This window comes from Chelonia mydas, chromosome 1, assembly GCF_015237465.2.
Source record: "Chelonia mydas isolate rCheMyd1 chromosome 1, rCheMyd1.pri.v2, whole genome shotgun sequence".
In the NCBI taxonomy this organism is placed as follows: domain Eukaryota; kingdom Metazoa; phylum Chordata; order Testudines; family Cheloniidae; genus Chelonia; species Chelonia mydas.
Window position 1 is genome coordinate 115,014,930 of NC_057849.1, and position 5,032 is coordinate 115,019,961.

Below are 5,032 nucleotides of genomic sequence, written 5' to 3' on the forward strand. Positions count from 1 at the left end.
AATCTAGATATTCTGGGTTTAGTCTTATATAGGCACCTATTACCCCACCCCTAATTTTTCCACGCTGGTTATATCCTAACCTTACAGCCAGCTGCTGCTCAGCTGCGCATGACCTGGCCCCAGCCACTAATGAGGCCTTGTCTGGCTAAGGGGGGGAGGGGGAGAGAAAGTATATTTAACCCTACCCTTCCATGAGTGCAAGGAACTGGACTAGATGGCCTACTGAGGTGCTTTCCAGTCCTACACTTCTATGAATCCATATTAAAAGTCCCAAGCCTAGAGGGCAAGGCCACCAGCTAACCCGGGTACTAGCCATGTGGGGCTTGCTGTGTTCACCAGAAACGCAAATATAGATGTAAGAACTGCAGCTATATCTCCACCGCTACCATGATCAACCCCGCTCCCCCAACATGCCTTTCAAGATCAGTGGATTCTACACGTGCCTTTCACAACCTGTGGCCTACCTCATCCAGTGCACTAAATTCCACAATAGGAACTATGTGGTTGAAACCAGCCAATCACTACACTCTCAAATAAACTCACACAGGAAACTGATAAAAGACAAACACACCACATCACCGGTGAGTGAGCACTTTTCATAACACAATCACTCTATAGCTGACCTCTCTCAGTCCTTATCCTCAAAGGAAACCTGCACAACACTTTCAAAAGATGAGCCTGAGAGCTTAAATTCATAATTCTGCTAGACATTAACAATTATAGACACAATAGGGACACTGGATTTATGGTTCAGTACAACAACCTGTAACCCCCAACTGCATAGGCACCGACTTTCTGAAGCACTTAGAGGAGAGGAAAGTGATCAGGAACAGTCAGCATGGATTCACCAAGGATTCACCAAGATTCACCTGACTAATCTAATTGCCTTCTATGATGAGATAACTCGTTCTGTGGATGAAGGGAAAGCAGTGGACGTGTTGTTCCTTGACTTTAGCAAAGCTTTTGACACTGTCTCCCACAGTATTCTTGTCAGCAAGTTAAAGGAGTATGGGCTGGATGAATGCACTATAAGGTGGGTAGAAAGTTGGCTAGATTGTTGGGCTCAACGGGTAGTGATCAATGGCTCCATGTCTAGTTGACAGCCAGTATCAAGCGGAGTGCCCCAAGGGTCGGTCCTGGGGCCGGTTTTGTTCAATATCTTCATAAATGATCTGGAGGATGGTGTGGATTGCACCCTCAGCAAGTTTGCAGACAACACTAAACTGGGAGGAGTGGTAGATACGCTGGAGGGTAGGGAGAGGATACAGAGGGACCTAGACAAATTGGAGGATTGGGCCAAAAGAAATCTGATGAGGTTCAACAAGGACAAGTGCAGAGGCCTGCACTTAGGACGGAAGAATCCCATGCACCGCTACAGACTAGGGACCGAATGGCTCAGCAGCAGTTCTGCAGAAAAGGACCGAGGGGTTACAGTGGACGAGAAGCTGGATATGAGTCAACAGTGTGCCCTTGTTGCCAAGAAGGCCAATGGCATTTTGGGCTGTATAAGTAGGGGCATTGTGAGCAGATCAAGGGATGTGATCGTTCCCCTCTATTTGACATTGGTGAGGCCTCATCTGGAGTACTGTGTCCAGTTTTGGGCCCCACACTACAAGAAGGATGTGGAAAAACTGGAGAGAGTCCAGCGGAGGGCAACAAAAATGATTAGGGGACTGGAACACATGACTTATGAGGAGAGGCTGAGGAAACTGGGATTGTTTAGTCTACAGAAGAGAAGAATGAGGCGGGATTTGATAGCTGCTTTCAACTACCTGAAAGGTGGTTCCAAAGAGGGTGGATCTAGACTATTCTCAGGGTAGTGGATGACAGGACAAGGAGTAATAGTCTCAAGTTGCAGTGGGGGAGATTTAGGTTGGATATTAGGAAAAACTTTTTCACTAGGAGGGTGGTGAAACACTGGAATGCGTTACCTAGGGAGGTGGTGGAATCTCCTTCGTTAGAAGTTTTTAAGGTCAGGCTTGACAAAGCCCTGGCTGGGATGATTTAATTGGGGATCGGTCCTGCTTTGAGCAGGGGGTTGGACTAGATGACCTCCTGAGGTCCCTTCCAACCCTGATATTCTATGATTCTATGACTCCATGAGTGCTCCGGGGCTAGAGCACCCAAGGGGAAAAATTAGCGGGTGCTCTGCACCCACCAGCAACCAAGCTACCCCCATCCCCATTCCCACCCCCTCCTTACCTCCTCCCCCCCAGTGCACGCCACATACCTGCTCCTCCCCCTCCCTCCCAGCACTTGCCGCCTAACAGCTGTTTGGCAGTGCTTAGGACTTTCCGGGAGGGAGTGGAGGGGGAGGAGCAGGCATGTGGCATGCAGTACACTCAGTGGAGGAGGCAGAGAAGAGGCGGGGCAGGGGTGGGAACTTAGCAGAAGCGGGGTGGAATGCAGGTGGGGCAGGAGTAGGAAGAGGCGGGGTTCCCCCCACACTGAACTCTGTGGTACAGATATGGGGACCCGCCTGAAAGACCCCCCCTAAATTTATATTCTACCAGCTTAAGTTAAAACTTCCCCAAGGCACAAATTCCTTTCCTTGTCCTTGGGTGGTATTGCTGCCACCACCAAGTGATTTACACAAAAATTCAGGGAAGGGTCACTTACAATCCCTATCCCCCCAAACCCCTTCACTCCCTTTCCTGGGGAGGCTTGAGAATAATATACCAACCAATTGCCTTAGCAATGAAGCACCCACTGGGCAGAAGGGAAGTCAGCGCCTATGCCCAACTCCCTCTTTGTGTCCTATGACTGCAGAGGTGTAAATGGGCCACTCTTCCGTGAATGGTGCCTTAGAATTGTTATACCAATAAAATAAAAACCAGCAGGATCTTATTAAAGGGGATAAGACAAAATGTCACATTTATTGTGAATACAAAAAGAATCATAGTAGGCAGTCAGTTATAGCTATAACATTTCATTCAGTTTCACATTCATTCACACGTTCGTTCATACACACACACACACAGGTTCTGCAGCTGCTGTATAGTTACCTGAATGTAGCTTCAGTTCGTGGCTTGGGTTCGTAGCATGTGGCGGCTAACTGGCCAGGAAAACTGGGCACAAGGAAAAGCTGGATCTCTGTTGGGCATGCACTGATGCCCGTCCATGTTGGCAGCAGAATGTTACCCTCCAAAGTCTTCCATCTCACCCATCCTTTTTGTAGGCTGTAGTTTGAATCCAAAGTCGATAGGTCTTGCTGTGTCACGCTGCCTCTGGGTCCGGTGTGATTGATCACCTGTCAATGGCAGACATGACTTTCAGCCTAGGACCTGGCTTTGATATTTCTTCAATTGTACTTTTGTTCTTTTCTTTTGGGGGTGGACTCCTCTTACTTTGTCAGGGCTGTTTGCATCTTCAGCCGTTGGGTGTTTACACTTTATTTCATCAGGACAGGCTGGGGCTGGAGGTTGATTACATCATCCATCCATACCTCATTCACACATCTAAACTAAGCTAATAAGATTACAGCAGGGTTTTGCAAAAATGAAGGTTGCAGCAAACTTTTACAAAATGGAGTGCGCATTTTAAAATGGAGTTTGGAACAAGTTAAAATGGAGTTTGAGTTACAATATAGACAAGTGTAAGGAATGGCAAACAGTGAACAGAAGTTACAGATGTAAGAAGAGTCAGGATGAGCTCCACCCTGACACCTGGTGGTGAGGTGTGGCAAGTTGTGGAAAAGAACTTCAGGGGCCGATCTTATTTGCATAGGCACACCCACCCCGTCTAGAATGAGGCCATAGCTGCCCATATGGTCACTTTGGCTGCTGTGGGATCCCCACTGTCTCTATTATTGGGGCAGGAAGAATAAATTGTTATTACCCTGATTATGGGAACTGTGCTTGGAACTGTACTTGGCCTTTTGTTATGATGGAGGGACTCACCATCAACTAATTAGCACTCGCTAGGCAAGGGTCATGGGTTCCAAAACTCTGTGAATTGAGAGAGACTGGGGACAAGTATTAATACTTGGTGGTATGGGCCCCTTTGGTGAGGGTCTTACATGCTAATTGTGCTTCCTTCTCTCTCCACTGTGGAATATCAGAGCTAATTTTGATTCCATTAGGAGTCTAGTTACAGGCTGCTGAGCTCACTTTGGGCTAATAGTACACCAGCACTGAAGTGTCCCTCCTACAAGCTGAATTAACCTATGAGCTGAAATCACTGAGTGTTGTGTTAAGTAGTGGGGGAGCCTGAAGATATATTGTGGAGCTGCTTGTGGGACGCGGAGTGGAGCAGTTCATGGGGCAGCGGGAGCTGCTTGTGGGATGCGGAGCTGGTGGAGTGGAGCCCTATGGAGCTGCGGGGCAGTCAGCTTCAGATCATGTAAGGTGCCCCTTACCTCTCTTCCCCTCCCCCCCCCGATCTCCACCCAGGTTGGGAGGTAAAGCTCTGCAGATAAACTTTTGAACTCTGGGGCTGCCCTGACCAGGGACAGAGACTTTTGGGTCATTGGACTTTTGGGACTTTGGGTGATTTTGGGTTGCTGGACTCAAGAACCAAAGGGAAAGGACATGCCCCAATTTGCTTGGGGTGGGTTTTTTGCTCACAGGTTGTGTTATGAATCCTGTTGGTCGTGTTTCCCCAACATAATGCCACATTGTTTCTCTCTGTTATTAAAAGGCTTTTTGCCACACTCAGACTCTGTGCTTGCGAGAGGGGAAGTACTGCCTCTTGGAGGCACCCAGCGGGGGTGGTATATATTTGTCCCAGGTCACTGGGTGGGGGCTTGAGCCGGTTTTGCATTGTGTTATTGGAATGGATCCCCTACATATTGCACCCGGCCCTTGTTGCTGCCAACTCTGATGGGCAGAAGGGTTACATAATGTTGAAACAAAAAGAAAAGGAGGACTTGTGGCACCTTAGAGACTAACACATTTATTTGAGCATAAGCTTTCGTGAGCTACATGCATCTGATGAAGTGAGCTGTAGCTCACGAAAGCTTATGCTCAAATAAATGTGTTAGTCTCTAAGGTGCCACAAGTCCTCCTTTTCTTTTTGCGAATACTGACTAACA